This window comes from Lissotriton helveticus, chromosome 5_1 (assembly GCF_964261635.1).
Source record: "Lissotriton helveticus chromosome 5_1, aLisHel1.1, whole genome shotgun sequence".
Lineage (NCBI taxonomy): Eukaryota > Metazoa > Chordata > Amphibia > Caudata > Salamandridae > Lissotriton > Lissotriton helveticus.
In genome coordinates this window covers 1,120,710,018-1,120,727,884 of record NC_136065.1, presented here as the reverse complement: position 1 = coordinate 1,120,727,884, position 17,867 = coordinate 1,120,710,018, and positions in this window count along the sequence as shown.

The following is a 17,867-nucleotide window of genomic DNA, read 5'->3' as shown; positions in this document are numbered from 1 at the left end:
TTTTACTTTTACAAGATTTATATGGAGATGATTCAGATAATAGTAATTGGCCTGATTGGAGAGTATTTGTGAACACCAGGGGCAATATTAAGGAAGTTAGCGCCTCTTGTGCGCGCCCACGGGGCACTTTGGTATTACAAAAGGAGCCACAGACACATGTGCTCCCCATTCTGTAATACAGATAGCGCTGGCACACATATAGCGCCAGCACTATCAGCAGGGTGTTCCCTCATTTGCATGGGAGCATGGCCTAATGCAAATGAGGAAATCCCTTTGACACTGTGCCCCTCGCCGTATTATAGAACTGAGTGAAGAGGCAAAGAAGCTTTCAGGAGGCGCACTGACAGTGTGCCACCTAAAAGGTGGTGCACTGTTAGTGCCCCCCTGATGGCAGCCCTCTGGAGGGGGGAGAGGGGTCACTCACTTCAATTGCCTGCAAGGGAATCTCTCTCGCCCTGCACAGTGAAACACCGAGAGGCAGCTTTAAAGACACTCCATATTTCACTTAAATGTTTTGCCCCCAGGACAGCATAACTGTGCAGCTGCCCTGGAGGCAGCACATTCAATGTAATAGGGTGCACTTTCCCTGTTTGCTCCTAGCGCACCTGTTTGTGTGGTGCACAGTTGCGGAAAACAGGGAAAGTGCGCCCTAGCCATAATACAGCCCCATATGTTCCCATGGTTGGGCTATAGATTCTTCATCATCAGATATCGATTTAGACAGAAGTTATGCAGTGTAATGTTGTGAGTTTTAACCTTGTAAGTGGATGCCGCCATCCAATCTACTCAATTGTAAGATGAAGAACCAAGTTACTCATATTGTAATTATTATTCATTGTGAAACGTCACCTTAGCTGCAGTGAGAGTACTTCATACAAAAGCTTCTGAAGAATATGCAATTTGGTATATTGTTAATCATCAACATCATGGCAATTTCAGCTCCAAGGAATTCCATGTGACATAATTCACAGCAGGAGTTAAACTCTAAGTGCCCCTGGTGCCACTTTTAATGACAATCGCAATACGTACTCTATATTGATGCCTATTCTACGAATGTATCTTGTGGATGCCTTCACCCTCAAAGCTGCTCCTATGAACCAACTTAGCAGAGAAATATGTTTTGAGGCTCCCATAGAATATGGTCACCAAGTGCCCTTCCCTGCACCAAATACCCCTTCCACTAATCTGTCAGGCATTGTCACTTTCCTGGTCTTGAAATGCCTACAAAAATATGTGGTCTGTTCTACTTGACCCACCTATCTCCGTTTTCTTGACAACCTTTACCCCACCACTCTTTGATTTTTTCTCCCTTACACTTTCCATGTAAATAAAAAAATAAACAACTGTTACCAACCACACTCTTCTTAGTTTATATTTGTGAGTATGAGAACGTATGTAGTGTAGACTTATCCACACCTCATTGGAACACAATCTGTCATTCAACTGATTTAATTGAATATTTCAACACCAATCAGTTTGACAGATCATCATTCTGACTTTTACATCCTACCTCAGTCCTGCTAAGACCCACCATAGACAGGAAAAGATCATGAGATGGCAACGAGCATCCACCATCCTGCTTATTCCCTTTAGACTTTGGGGGGGGGGGGGCAGAGAACATGAGAATGGGCAGATTTTCCAGGGCCAATCAGTTTGCCTTAATGGTTTCAAATATAAACAATACTCCGCAATATATGTTGTTAGTTCATAATTATTTAATTGAAGTATACAATATCAAAGTATACATTATTTTTTTTCTGTACAGTAAAATGTACTGAACTCTCTCAACATGGACGGGTTGTTGAAACACATGCAAAGATTTGGAAAAGATACACTAAAGTTTTATTATAAATCACTCCTGTGCCAATCTGCTAGGTAAATATACTTTTATTTGTGAAGCTCTGAGAGATAAAACAAATTAATTGGCTAAGTGAAGAATAATCAGTTAAGGTGCCTTGAAATGCATTAAAACAATACATGTATTCATAATAACTATTATTAGCTGCCACAACATTAGTCTGCAACGCGATGATATCTAGACTAGAGCGGGTGCAACTGTTATGAAATCCATAAAGGACATGTATTTCCACAATTCATTTTAATTGCAGCAATATACATTTAGTATTTTTTTGGGTTCAAAAGTATTGATGCTCAATATTCATTAAGACGTCATTGAAATGAGTAACTTCATTATTGTTCCCAATCCTAATTTGAAAGAGACAGTCGCATGGTAATATAAAGTTGGATAAATTGGAAGGAAAAGGCGTACATTTACCCTAAAGACTTCCCCTAACCATTAGTGTGTATGTTTCTGTAGTATATTTAGCCTGAAACTTTGGTAGGGGGAGTGATTATTGTAGGAAAGGGAAAAGCAGCAGCACATGCTTAGAAAGGTGGTAAGCAGAAGCATATGTGTTACTAGAAGGTGAAAAAGGGTGAGTGAGGTTAATTGCCATTGAACCCTTCATGAGCCCTACCCATTGTAATTTGTCCAATGATGTCTTAATTGGTAGAATATATTCTGTTGCAAAAAGCATGTTATCAAATCGTACATTTGTTTATGCCCTCAAAAGAGACCTCAGGCCATTATATTAGGCAAAAATCACCTTCCTCCTCGCACCTTATAGACCTTCAAATAACGAATGGAAATAATATAGCTCATGAACATATGGTATTTTTATTTCAATCAGAAGAGAAAACGTCAGATCAGTTATTACTTTTTTGAGGAGGATTGATGAAAATGTATACAAATAAGAGATAGCAATTTAAAATTGATACAAGGAAATTAATCAATTCATATTTTTTCATTTAAAAACAAGGTACTATTCAAAAGTGTATTGTAAAGTTTAAATAAGTTAACAATAGTTCACTACAACCACTGTCATTATTTTATTACAAATAATATGAAATAATAAATATATTAGCAAAAAGTATAAGGTCTATTCACTGTAAAGCACAGTGGAGTTAGACCACCATTTTCAAAGTCATGGTAACAGCATCTTCTTATGGAAAGGTGTGAACAGAAGGGGACAGTACAAATCATCCCTGATTATGTAAATATATATTTGTTATTCATAAGGCAGTCAGAAAAGTTGCACAAGTACAAAGGTCCTGCCCCTACTGTATACAGTGCTGCATTAGGGGATAGCTATTGAGGTCATAATGGCTAAATTAAAATGGATTAGGTATCTGAGAAGTAGTTTGTGCACAGGGATTCCAAATGGAGTGCTAGTCACACACATCAGCATATTAGGACGATAAACTATACATAGCAAAGACTTTTGTATTAAGAACTGAGTCCACAATCAATTATTTTTATCCTACCTCTGCTTGTTTTTAGTCAACAGTACTCTCGCCAAAGGGACACCTACAGCAGACGGCTTGAGGTGTGAATTGAGTATGTAGTACAGTGTGCCTTTAATGTATTATTGGCAGTACTACCTCTGTCACAGGAGGATATCTCCCACTGTAGAATGAAAATTCAGAGAACAACTAAATAAATGAACCAAAGTAATTGAAAATGCATTTAGTGAAGAAACAACTTAACAGAAATATAGTTTGGCTAAAGGCAATAGAAGAAAAATCACAAGAACAGTTAAAAAAAAAAGCAATACTAGTTCACTAAAATGAAACAAGTTATTAAAAGAAAATATCAGGAACCCTTAGTGTGTCCTGGTTAGGGAAAATAGTAAAAAGTGGTATGGAAAGAAAGATATAAGGTCAAATGGAGAAATGAGGGCCAGAAAAGTAAGGGTGGACAGAATGTTTCATTCCGTGCATGGATTTGGCAGAATTTGGTGACTCCACGTTACTCTTGTACCGCGGACGCGGAGTTCCAGCCACATTCCGCCAAATGCTGTGTGGCAGAATTTTTTCCTGTGTTCGTTAAGAAATGCGAACGCGATTTTTGCATTCCTTGGCACCATTTTCTAATGCAGGCGGTCCGGGTCAGAGGGCTGCTTCTGGAGTAGATTTGTCGCTGCTTGAGTAAATTTTGTACTCAAGCAACAGCAAAATCAGCTTAAATGGCCGTGCATCCTTGTGCACCGCACTGAACCATTCGCAGAGATTTTTCAGCACTGCTTGCTCTACTACTACTAAAATGCAATGTAAACAGCACGGCATTCATATGTATGCTCATTGGTGGAAATCTGCAGAATGTCACAGAGTTTTTATATAACTCTGTGGAATTCCGCTAAGTGAAACTCCGCAAGTTCTGCCCAGCCCTACAGAAAACCCTCTTGCAAAACAAAGTAGAAAAATAGACGGCACATGAAAAAGGGAAATAAACTAATTTTAAAACTGTGTGCAGGAGGATGTCTCACACAAAAAAAGATGGAGGAAGGAGGAGAAGTGGAGATGAGGTATGGGAGAAGATAAAAACAGTTAAAGAAGTGAAGGGGACATTAGAGTAACTGCCTGGAAAAGCAAATGGCTCATTTTCAAGATTAATGGTTGATAAACGTTTTATAAGCATGTAAAATGCAATGTTCAAATGTATCTATATTGGTTTCTGCAGCATGGTAAATGCTAATAATCTTACGAGATTTTAATGAAAAGTGAGTCAAAATGTTAAATTGGTATTTAATTAATCTGTTTGAATGAAATCAAATACAAGAAACACCCACAGCCCTTGTTTATGAATGTAAAAAAAAAGACAAACAAACATTTGTGGCACTCTGGTTGCCTTGACACCAGTGTATGTCTCATTGTATGCATGTCTACTGTGAAGGCCAACAAGTACACATATGAAGCCAGCATCAACAGACCAGAGGTGTTTGACCAACTTATGTAAGAAAATGGTTTAATGAAATATTGGTGCATTTTTTTGCGATTACTAAAATTATATTGGTTCAAATATCATTTTCATTGTTTTGTATTATCTCACATTTAAAATATCATTGTATGTAATGTTGATGTAAGTGATGTAATTTTTTCTATACCTTTGGTATACTTCTCTTTTTTTGCAGCAAAAAGTTCCTTGGATGGCGTTTTAACTGAAGTGGTAAAAGGCTTTTGTCATTTTTGATTTGTCATTTTTTATCTTGGTGTGGATGGCACTGGCTAATCATATGCTTGTGGCAAAGGAGTTTGGCACTTTTCTTGCTTGGTATGGTTGGCACAATGCTAACCCTGTGCTAAAAAACTCTACTAAAAAAACAGACATTTGAGGTGAGCAGTTTTAGAGTGTAGGTGATTTTGTAGAGTGCTCCTGATTAAGGAGCTGCTCTCTAGCTTTGAGTTTCCTCTCTCTCTCTCTCTCCCTCTCTCTCTCTCTCTGTCTCTTTTTTGTTTAAAATAAGAAATAATTACAATCTCTTGCTATAATGTCAGTTTAACCTTTGGCTTTTTCAGTGAATTTCTATGTTTCTTTAAATGTAAAATAAGATGTCCATCTACTGGGACAGGCCCTGTGCCCAACACTCCACTGGCACTCAACCGTTTGATCCACACAGCCTTTGGCCGTGTGTGGCATGGCTATGGGCGCAGGGCATGGCAGTGTTATGGTGTCGCGTGCCCAGCCCCGGTGGGTTGAATAAGTGATGTAACAAAATACAAGGAGTTATTTTAATGTAAGAAAGGGTCTTGTAAAAGGGTCACAGCACCAAAATACAAAAGTGGGCCTATTGACTTTATTAAGGGGTCTGCACATCAACATTTATACAACAGACCTAATGTTTTGTCAAAAAACCACCAATAACTCCTAATTAAATGCATGTTTCACACATTCTAATTTTTTAATAAAAGTATCATGAAATGTGTTTAATAAAGCTTTATTTAAAAAACTTATATTTCAGTCTTCCTTTTAACATTTTAAGGACACAAAGTGCAGCTATAAAAACAATCACAAGGTGTCTCAGCACTCCAGCTGAGGCGCATAGAGCCCCAACTTGGACTGCTTTAAATAAAAATGGTAAGATCTCCTGGGGTCATGGATTTAATGATCTAGAAGACTTACAGTGCAGCAGGAGCAATTTTTGTTTTACTCCCGCTAGGTGCCAAGTGATTCTAAGTTTCACTGCCCGTGAGAGAAACTTTTTTGCTTTCATCATTAAGCTTGAGCAAGTTTCTGCCCATCAGTTACCATATTTTCATACAGTGTTGGAACAATAAATTGATATCAGACCGTCATGCAGTCTTTTATCTTTGCATGCATATACAAGTTTACACTGTTTGATGGCAGACATTTTATTAGAGGGCTGATATAGATATTAAAGAAGTGCAGTGAAGATCCTATTTCAATTTAGTCTGAGGGGCAATGAAGAGTAGAAGTTTAAAAGACTGCAAGAGGGCCTTCAGAAGTAAGACAAATCAAGCCTAGTTTCATAAGAAGCAGAATAATTGCCTGATGTTGACATCAGAGTTTGTCTCTAATGTGAGGGAATGATGCCCAGTGGCAGAGGTGCTGGAGAACACAGGTGCCTTAAGAAAAATCAGTTCCATTCTATCATTGACCCTGACATCACTATCACTCCTGCTAACCTGTTAAATATTGTGTAGTGATCAAGGAGTTCAAAGGCTGCAGATGGGCTAATAGCATTAGAGGAACTGGATTCCCTGAATTCCTGAACTAGAAATAGTCAGGACTGAGTAGTTCTGAACATCTAGAACATCAATCTCTTTACCTTTGTTTGGGCGGATGCTAGACTGATTGTCTCCAAGGATGAAACTTGACTCAACAAAATCAAGTAGTGGGATTGTGGCTACTTTTTCACTGATCTTCAGCAGCTAAGCAGTGGCGGCTCCTTTGCTATGGTAGAGGAGCATTGCCCCACCTGACAGCAGCCAAAAAATAAAAGGATAATAAACCCTTTATTATCGTTGCCCTCGAAGCCATGGCTTGGTGGTGGGTCCAGTGGGATGACAGGCTGGTGGAGGACAGGTTGCACTGCCAGTGGCATAGGAAGGGAGGTGTGGTGGGTGCAGGCTGCCCTGGGTGTCAACACTGAGGAGGGTGATAAAATGGCAACAATATGTGTCTTAAACACATAATTTTGCCATTTTGTCAAGCCGGGGGTGAAAAGTGCCATCACTGAGTGGGGTGACAAAATGGTAAAAATATGTGATAAAAACACATATTTTTGCCATTTTGTCAAGCAGAGGGTGACAAGTGTCATCACTGAAGGGGGTGACAAAATAACAAAAAAATAAATTGTGTTTTAAACACATATTTTTGCTATTTTGTCAATCCGGGGGTGACAAGAAATGTTCCGCACTGGCTACCACCTGACCTTGGTGCGCCACTGTGCACTGCTATTCAGTGTGCATGACAGTCTGGCCGGCCATTTCTGCCAAACCGTCATGTACACTGAAGCTCTCTTCAACCCGAGCTTCGTTGCCGTGATGGAGAGAGCAGGCACAGGCTCTCAATCTACCTGGGAGTGCAAATCGTCGGGACTCAGGCCAATCCTGACACTGCTTTCAGCAGCATGAAGCAGCATGAGGATTGGCCACTGTGAACTCTGGGAGCCAGCCCGTGCAGTGTAGAAGAGTGCGATGCAGCATTTTTTTTGTATTTTTTTTTCATCCGTCCCGATCCCCCTACCCCACTACTCTATGCACACACCGACCGCTGCTGCTGCCGCCAAGAAAATTGGACTATAGTTTTTAGGGTCTTAAGGCCCGATGTAGGTAGGCAAATACCGATTTTCGGCCGTTTCCGACCGGTATTTGGTTCTTGAGATGTAGGGGCATGTTAAATTACAGAATCGGTAATTTTACCGAATCTGTAATTTTTCCGATTCGGTAAAATACCGAATCGGTAAAATTACCGATTCTGTAATTTAACATGTAGGTAGCACTGTAATCAGGGCTAAAAGGGTTTAAGAATTCGTTATTTACCACCAACTAGAAGTTGGTGGTAAATAATGAAAACCCTTCACAAAGCCTTTTTTTTGCTGTAAAAAATGTGCCATGTTGCAGACATACATGCCCTAAGGGCATGTATGTCAGCAACATGTGCACCCATGCACAATTGAGGGGTGCAACAGGGTGTCAAAGTGACACCCTGTCCCCCTTGCAAATTCGGTAATTTTACCGAATCGATATTTACCGATTCGGTAATTGACATTGATTCTTATGGGCCTCAAGGCCCATAGGAATCAATGCCAATTACAGAATCGGTAAATACCGATTCATTAATTACCGAATCATACCGATTCAGTAATTAATTCGGTAAAATCACCTACATCCCGATTGCCAGTTCTTAAATACCGAATCGGTATGATTCAGTATTTAAGAATCGGTAATCTGGGATTACCTACATCGGGCCCCAGGACTCCAATGTAAAGGGATGCGCAGGTTTGTTTTAAATTAGCTGAGGTCATCCATTCTTTAAATTAGGCATTAACAGTGTAGTGTAGTTCCTATATTCCCAATAGGCTCTGCGCATTGGAATAACATAAACGATAGTTTAGACGTAGGACTGAGGTCATCTAGGTCTCTACTGAATATGTTAGACTTAATTAGGTATGCCAGCTAGCTCAGAGGTCACTAGAAACTTTCTCGAGTGAACAGGAAGGAGTTAACTTTCCTGAATAGACAAGAAGGAATTAGTTTCTGACAACCGTATAAACATGACCACTTTGCTCCCCCCAGAATAAGAAGTATATCTCCAGAGTCGTGGAAAACAATAGACAACTATTTCACTCAGTCAATCGTGCATGCTTAGTTTCAACAGGAGTGCAGAGAAATAGAGAGACGGGCGTTTTCAATAAAAGTTGTTATTTATTGAGCAGTCCTCTTTCTCATGCAAGAGTAGTGAATTGCCACAATTGCAATACTTGTCATGAAGTTAAGTGCGTACAGTAAAAGGAGTATTATGAAATAATACTGTAAAAGCATGGTACAGTTTCTAAGCCATACCGTGTTTAAAATAGATGAAATATATACATACATAAAATCATTGACAAACGTACTCAACTGGTGCTTCTAAGATACGCCTTCCCCGGTGTACTAACCTAAGCCTAGTACGTGGGAAGGAGTAAGTGTTAAGTTAGTTTTTGCCAAGAATCTGAATCAAGAATTCTCTATGGATCTAATCAGCTCCGTATCTTGGTTATAGAATGAAGGAGGTCTTGTATCTCGGTCTCAGGACTCGATCTCCCAGAAACCAGCAAGGGTGACTGGAAACATTGGGGCTGGATTTCTCGGCAGGAGAAAACACAGAGTCTCTCTCAGTGCGTCAATGGGAGGGTCGGCTTCTTTCGGCTCTCGTTACAGCTGGGCTTCGGGTAAGTAGATAGCCGATCTGCTTCAAACCACCGTGTGTTTGCTTAAGGCAAACACTGGTATATTTATACATGGAAGGTGCCGAGTTTGACGTAAGGTTGGACATAAGACGTCACTAAGAACTTACAGTTCTTTCAGGACTCCAGGAGTTCTTGGACAAATCAAAACAAAAGCAGGGGGAGTTTCCCGGGCTGCTGGAGGCTTGGTTTGTTTAAGGACCCCGTAGTACTTTCTAGGAGTCTATGGGAGTAGCCTTGCCGTATTTGGACTGCATTGGCTATGACTAAATATGGATATGATTCTTATGCCTTTATAAGGATATGATTTGTTATAACCACATAAAGGCATAAATCGGGAATATTTAAATAGGGTCCTAGATACGTTCACAACACCCACTCCACGTATAATGTCCATCATTACTAAATACTAAGCAATACTAAACATATAACAATGCATGTGTTTTCCAACCCACCCCAAAATACATAACTTGCATTTGTAATGGTATATGGTGTATACACGAAAAATTAGTATTTGTACTGTACGTTTTTCAAGCTGTGGTATCATTCAGATAATGCATACATAAATATTGGCTGAATGAATTGCGAAAATTACATTTATGAAATGGCTCTTAGTACAGAAGAGATGGTCGAGACCATGAATCAAAATATTGTCTCTAGAGTTTCAAAATAGAAATCTTGTTCCCTAAGAATAGTTCTACTTTAAGCAGAGTACCATGTGCCCAAAAAAAATATATATTTTTGGAACGGGAAAAGAATTTTGATTTCAGTGCAAAAAATAGTTCCAATAGTTTTTTTAGGAGTTCTGTTTATCAAAACTGAAGGCCGAATTAAATGTTCAGGGAACTTTGTGTACTCGTGTGTTCAAAAGTTTATTCAAAAATTATTCTCGTTGCTAGGAGAGAACATTAACTCAGATAGGCTGGCAAAAAATTCGCCTACAACAGTAGGTGAAAGTTGGACCAGGTCCGAAAAAGTAGAAATAGTGCATATGTGAGACTCATTGCCATCATCGATGCCTGGATCAGCAATGCTCACTGAGGGTTGTACCTTTGTGCCGCTTCCATCTCGTACCTCACTGCCACCTAATCATAATGGTGAGGTCTCAACGAATGTCGTCATCAGAATAGGTAGCCGCTGGGGACAACACGTTGCATGAGCTGTTACCGAACCAAGCAAAGTATCGTCATCCATAGGTACTGCTGATGGTAGTGTAAGACAGACGTCCAACACGCATTGTTCTCCACATAGCAGGCATCGTGAAACAGGTAAGATGCAATCTTGCAAAATTGGTCTAAATGAAAGAAACCAGGTAGCATTCAGATCTCTTAGCTTCGCCAAGCCGAGGACCTTAGTAATCCTTTCTCGGTATCTCATCGCTAGGATCGTTTCTTCCATTGTTGCCTGGGTTTTGTCTGTGACTTGAATTGCCATATCGGAGCAGAAGGAATAAAAATAAAATTCCTGCTACGAGTCCCAAAAGAAGAGGCAGGCCATCGAACACAGAGTGCACGAAATTCGGGAAGATGTTCAGGACTGCTTCAAAGGGTGCTAATAGTCACGAACAAATTGTCTTAAATACATGTGCGATGCAACTGGTATCAGACATGTTTAAGATTTAACCTAACATTTCTACGAAATGCATGGGGCAATTTGTCGATAATAGTGTGTGTATCTCTGCCGCTGTCCTTGCAACTTGCAGATCATACGTCTCTTTGGATGAGATTAAAGGCACAGTTGTCTATAAAAGAATAGACTTCATTCTGCTTAAAGTATCAATATGAATAGAAGAGATATTCAGAGAAGGCCATATTGCTGCCTCCTTGTCTGGTTTGCTGTTTGGATACAATACTTGCATACAGCAAATGACCCTGGAAGTAACGCTCACGAGATAGGCTATTCCTGGCACCATGCCACAACAGCTGTGGTCACTTATTAGAACGTAGCTGCCGTTGGAAAGCTGTCTGAAAAAAGGCTCTATCTGTGTTGCAGGGGGGCCGTGCAGATGACATGAAAGGTTATTTGATGAACCTTCGCAGGCTCCATGCAAGTTAATACCTTGACACAGAAGTGTACCGCTTAGTGAATGTTTACAGTTGTTACCACTAAGAAATACCTCTTTTTTCCCTTCACTATAACATTTATGTGTATAAGGTAAATTCCAGGTTGACTTGATGTATCCTTTACCCAACCTTTCATACAGGCCTGCTGGTATATATTTTTGGCAATATTGAAACTGAAAAGTCGTTATCGGAATTGTAATTGTACCATGTATTATCCATTCAATGACAGGTCGTTCTGACATTGTTAATGGTAATTTTTCAAGTTTTCCAATGCTCAGTATCGTATAGCCTGCTCCTTTTTGTGCCAAAGAGATTTGTTTCTCAGTAAGGTTAAAGATAGAAAATAATGACGTTGTGTTGATTAGACGCCATGGAACGTAGCCTGAACGCAGATTTTGTAACGTCCAGCCTAGCTGTACAATAGAACGTAATTGGCACTGGCCATGTTGTAACATTAGCATATCCTGTTCTATTATATCAATAGCAGATGATACAATGCTGTCCAGTGAATACATTCTGGAGGACAGAGTCGTTAACCCATTGTCCACTACAGACAGTGATTTTTCCAAATTAATACGATCAATTTCTCGTATTTTTTCAGCAGTTTCAATTTGCATTACTTTCCAAGCTTCGTTGTAAGCAGCGTATATACCGACGTATATGAAAAAATGTTGACGCTGTTTGCGAGGTCCCAACATGAAATCTCGCAAGTCAGCACCTTCTTTAAGTAAAGTCAAGTGTTGCTTAATTTCAGGCAGTGTGGATTTCTGTAGCCATTCGAGGCATAGTTTCCCTACACTGTATGTTGTAATTATCCCTGGATGTTGTCTCTGGGAATATCTTGGGTCTGGCCTGTTCTGTTTGAACCCCTGTCTCTTATTCAGGAATCTATCTTGACAGTTATTAGTGTCTGTGGGCCAGATCAACCATTTTTTCCAATCAGGATTTGTTCTGTTTTGGTGTAAAATATGAGATACGTCTATCTCCACATCTGTAGTGCTATTACTATCAGGTATGGGTTTTGGAATAGACGGTTTATTTAAGTCTTTTATCTTGGCTAGGCCAAGACAGGTTGTTTGTTGAATGGTGTCATTCAGGAACATTATCTGTTCTGGGATCATGCAGGCTCTTAATAATGATTCTAGACCTTGTACCTGCCAATCTTTTGTACCCCAAATGGGTTTTGTTTCTACGTTGTTTTTCCAAAATTCAAAACCAAATGTAGACATTTTTTCATAAAATTTTTCTGAATAAATCAATTTAGTATTTGTCAACATGTTTTTCATTCCTGTCTTATTTAACATTTTAAAATAAAACGTTTCTGGATCTGTGTTGTTGAACCCTGAGAAGTATGGGAATTTCTCATAAAATGTTTTCGTGCTGCTTTTTGGCGGTGTTGGGCAATGTTCCCATTGGTTATAAGTAAAAACATTTCTGGGATTAGCTGATTTATGCAAATAGTGATGACCATAATGATTAAAACAGTACATTCCTTCATAATTTGATGAGCCTTCTAAATAATCATGCTCTGTGAATTTTGCTGACATTTCTAAATCTGACATCATAATATTAATATTTTCAAAGTCCCAATCATCAGAGAAAGTACTAGGTGATACAAAGTCACTTAATGAAACCTTGAACTGGTGTGGATATTTCAAGAGTTCAACCGGGCCATAGATTTCGTAATCAGTAGCGTCCCATGCTACACCACCAGGTATAGGAATGGCTGTGATGTTCACTGATGATAGTTCTCTTTTTTCAATGTGAGAGGATCTGTGAGGCTTTAGGACCAAGTTGATGTTCTGACTTGCTGTGTCCATTGTACTATATTTTCCATCAATACATTTTCCCAAAATTAAAACCAAAATGAGCCAGAGTAGGAGGAAAAGTACACCTAACACAATCCATAATTCAATCCATGTGAAATCAAGTATGTTTCTTTGAGTTGATGAAAGAGTTCAGTCATATTTTCTTTGAACGTTTTAGTTACTGGCGTTTCTTCATGTTCACTTGGATCATCAGAAAAGTCATCGAAATTGATGAAGTAGCCAGATGCAGTTCTGTCAATTGTTGGAATAGCTTCCGGATTGTTATTAATTTTTGCACTCGTGTAGTCAAAGTCTACATCATTGTAGATTGGTGTTTCTTGATGAACTGTTGCAATTTGGGTTTCAAGAGGCACGAGTTCCATGGCTTTGTTGCATAGTCCTTTTTTATTCACTGCAGGTTTATCAAATGTGATTAGTCTCTCAGTTTGAATCTCTTAGATTGTAGCAAGGTTTGATCTTCTTCTACTTCTTGGGAGTCCACTGGGCCTACTACTTATTATTGGCCACATGATTGTGGTTTTACCAGGTCGATTGATACAACTCTGTTCTCCTTTTTACCAGCAAGGGGCGGTAGTACTACTGATCTTGTTCCGCTGACAGCTAATATAGGTACTGCTTTTCTGTAAGAAGGCCCAAATTCCTCCTTCACTGCTATCTTTTCTCTGATCAGATCCCCAATCTTTGGAATCCAGACAGGTCTTGCTGGGACAGGTGGTTTTTCTTCAGTGGCCGTTGGCTTTAGCTTTATGTTACTTAGACTTCGTCTTGTTTCATTCAAGTCCTGTAAAACAGACAAACGATCTTTGATATCAAAGGTTTTTAGTTTCACCACTTAAGTCTGACGATCAAGGTCACTGATGATCATTCTGGTACCAAACAAAAGTTTGTATTGAGTGATACCTCCTAGAGAATTTCTTGGCAGATTATTAAGACTACATTGGACACTTGTTAGATGTTTGACCCACCCGTCACCCGAACCTAATACCCTCGCTGTTATAGATTGCTTTATGTCCCGTTTTTTTCTCTCCACTACCGCATTTCCCTCGGGATGGAATGGACTAGAGTACCGCAATGCAATGCCCATGCTGGCCATGGCCTCCTTGTAAGATCGAGAGCTAAACGCAGGACCCTGGTCAGAATGTAGCATGCCAATTGCGTATGTGCCGAAAAAGTCTCCCAAATCTTTTATAACAGTTTTGGCGTCAGCCGAGCGCTGGGGTCTCATCTAAATGAATCTTGTCTTAATAATTATAGGATCGGCTTTTTCCATCTGGATTTTTGCGTATAGATAGCCTAATGCTTTCTAATAAAGGTATCTGGGCTGGTGTCTCGTCCGGTTCACAACTGCGATCTCTATTGCAGTCCTGACAATTTATTGCAAAATTGTAAATTTGCACGTTCATCCCCAGCCACCAGTATTGTGATTGTAATTCTATTAGAGATTTTAAGATCTCTTGGTGCCTCAGACAAATTCCCATGTGTGCTTCTTGAATCAAGTAATCCCTCCGATTTGTGTTTGGAATTGCCCCATCCCCCACTCCAGGGATTCGAGCAAACAGAACGGAGTTCGCATCAATTATGTATATATTTCCGAGTGGATAATTTAGAGGTAATGCCGCATAGTTGCCTTCCATTGAGGCTTTTACTGCTAGTAGCGTTTCACCGTCTATCTGTTTTTAGAACGCTGTTTTGTGGCTACGGAAGCTGGTTTGACAGCTGCCTCTGTGGCTCTGTTAGCCAATGAATTCCCTGCAACGTGAACGCCATCACGTTGATGATTCAGTGTATGTATCACGTGAGTCTTTTGCAGTGCTTTCTGCAAAAGAACTACTTGTCCCCAAAGTTTTTTATGCTTTATTGTGGCACCTGTCTCATCTTTGTAACCGTTTTTGATCCAGGTCTGCATGTCATTATTGTAAGACTGGACGCAGTAATGCAAATCGCACACTATTAGTGTGGGGAATTCGTGATCGGCATTTTCAAGCGCCATCTTTAAAGATCTTATTTCAGCTCGCTGAGCTGTACAGTTTCTAAGTGATTCAGTTTTGGTGACCATCAGTCTGAATTTACCTAAGTGCCAGTGACCTTTAACAATCGCGCATGCTGCATTGTAAACATGTTTTTTCACAACGTAGTATTGTGCAAATCTGTCCGTGTAGATTACACAGGTGTATTGTCCGAGAGGCAGAATTTTGATTGACAGACGGTATTCATGTTCGTATTCTAGATCTTCAAATTTTTTCATTTTTGGATCAAATGCGTGTTTCACGTCTGTTGCAGCAAGAGAATTTTCCCATTGTATCCATTTTGGATCCAAAGCTTTAGCATTCGGAATGCTTGGTCTTGTTACCGCCTCAAGGGCTGATACTGCTGTTAAAACAGTATATGCTCTTGCCTTGGGCTAGGGCTCTTTCTTTTGCTTCAGCAGTTTGAACCACAGTCAGACTTTTTTCAGTAAAACTGATTTTTATTTCAGCTTGTGTGTACAAGTGTGATTTATAAGCTATTGGTACAGTTTCTCCCTCATTAGAGGTCAGGTACGTGAATCCGCATCTTCCTGGGATGACTCAGGTTACAAGGTTGCGTTCGTTTGCGCGTGTTTGCAGATTTGTTTTAGTTAACATGTCTGTTTGTAATGATCTTAAAATCTCCGTGTGTTTCCGAGTCCAATTATTTGGTTTGAAATCAGGTTTTATCAATTCATAGAGAGGTTTAACCCTCTCTGCATAATTAAGAATGTATGTTCTTCCGAAATTCAGGAAACCTAGAATTGATTGTAAGTTCTTCAGCGTTTTTGGAGCTTGGAGTACTGCACACTTCTCTAAGAAGTTGTCTGCTAGGCTGTTGCCTTCACTTGATAACTCATATCCCAAAAATAGGACAGTGAGGTGGGCAATTCGTGACTTCTTAAAGTTGAATTTCTACCCTTCAGCTGCGAACCCAAGTATAATGGTGTTCACTCTTTTCAAGTGTGTCTCCAGGTCGTCGTCTGTAAGATAGATGTCATCGACATAAGATAATGCCTCATCATCATACATTTGTAGTAGCTCTGTTACCCTTGCTGAGAATAATCCTGGGCTGTTCTTGAATCCCTGTGGGAGTCGACAGTAAGCGGTCAAATACCTACTTTCAGGTGCAATATTTTGACAAAAGAAACCATTTGAGATATCTAATGTTGTTTTATATTTTTTGCGCACGATGTTATTCATTAGTGCTGCACTGTGTGAGTTTCGTACTGCAAATGTTTTGCAGCATGAGTTGAGGTGTCTGTAGTCCAAAACTAGACGATATGAATCATCTGGCTTGGAGACAGGAAACAAAGGATTGTTCATTTGTGAGTTGCATCTTTTAATCACCCCCTGATATTCAAGTTGATCTAAGATCTCCCTGACTTGTTTTTTAGCTTCTTGCTTAACAGGATACTGCCTTTGTGCAGTCGGTTGATTTTTTAACTGAATTTTATGGTGAGGAGAATCCTCATCCCATCCTACATGATTTTTATATAATGCAGGGGCTTGGGCCACTGCCCATTTTCTAGCATATGTGTATTTTTTATGAATTGGAATGTGATTTGAGAAGGCAGACATAATCATTTCTTCGCCATGTGGGCGCTCCCTGACAGAGGGCTCCCTGTGGGGAGACTTGCCTCCTCGTTCTGGAGATCTATCTCTCCGTTGAGGAGACCTTCCTCTGGACTGGAACTGTTTTTCTCTGGGAATAGTTTGTTTATTACCCTCCCACCTCTTTTTTGGAGTAATGAGATTATTTTTAATAAAGGTTTTTTCAGGATTTTCAGTTAGTTGGGGTTTTAGTGGTTTCCCACCCAAACTATCTCTACCTAATTCTTCATAGGATTTTTCAATTATTCTGGCAAGTTCAAAAGGTTGTTCTTCTATATCTGTTTCTTTCAATTTCTGGAGGCAGTTTGTACCGTCAATTGTCAATTGAACTAATTCTCTATATGCTTTTGTTAATTCTTTTAGTTTAGCTAAAAGTTCTTTGCTTGACATTTTTCCAATGTCGGGATGTGGTGTGAAGCTGCCTAGAACAGGCCATGTGGCTGCTGGTCTACCTAGTGGACCGAGTCTGGTAATGTGATTTTTATGTTTTAGGGCGCCATTAAACCAGAGCGGGTGGTATGTTAGTGGAATTTCAACGTCCTTGAAAGGGGCGTATTCCGTTGGAGATTCCTCTATTTTGTAATAGTGGAAATCATGTGTTGTACGATTTGCTTCAGGAAAATGTATCCATGAATAGAATACCTCTGTCTGCCGATATTCATGGGCCTCTACCACAAATATGACTGTACCACCTCTTGATGATAGTCCATTTTCTATAAGTTTAATAGTTATAGTTTTTCTTACGTTTACCGGAATGATTATAACATTCGGGTCTTCATTTTGGAGACTTGTGTCATCCGCTTGAAGTTGAGCTGCTATTCTAGCTCTCTACCTTTCATCATCACTTTCCACCATTTTACTGACAGAAAGTTTTTTGTTGCAGAGCAAGTTTCAAGGAAACAAAGATTAGGTGCACAATATTTTGGAACACTGTATCCTTCAACGTTGACTAAACCAAAAACTAATACATAAGAATCTCTTCCTACTAAGTACTGGCGGATATTAACCTTTTACCCACTCCAGCCATCTATTGGAGTTTTTATGGGAAAAAGGGGTCTGTGTGAAAAGCACAACTGAGTTACTCTAGTATCTAGCATTAGATTATCA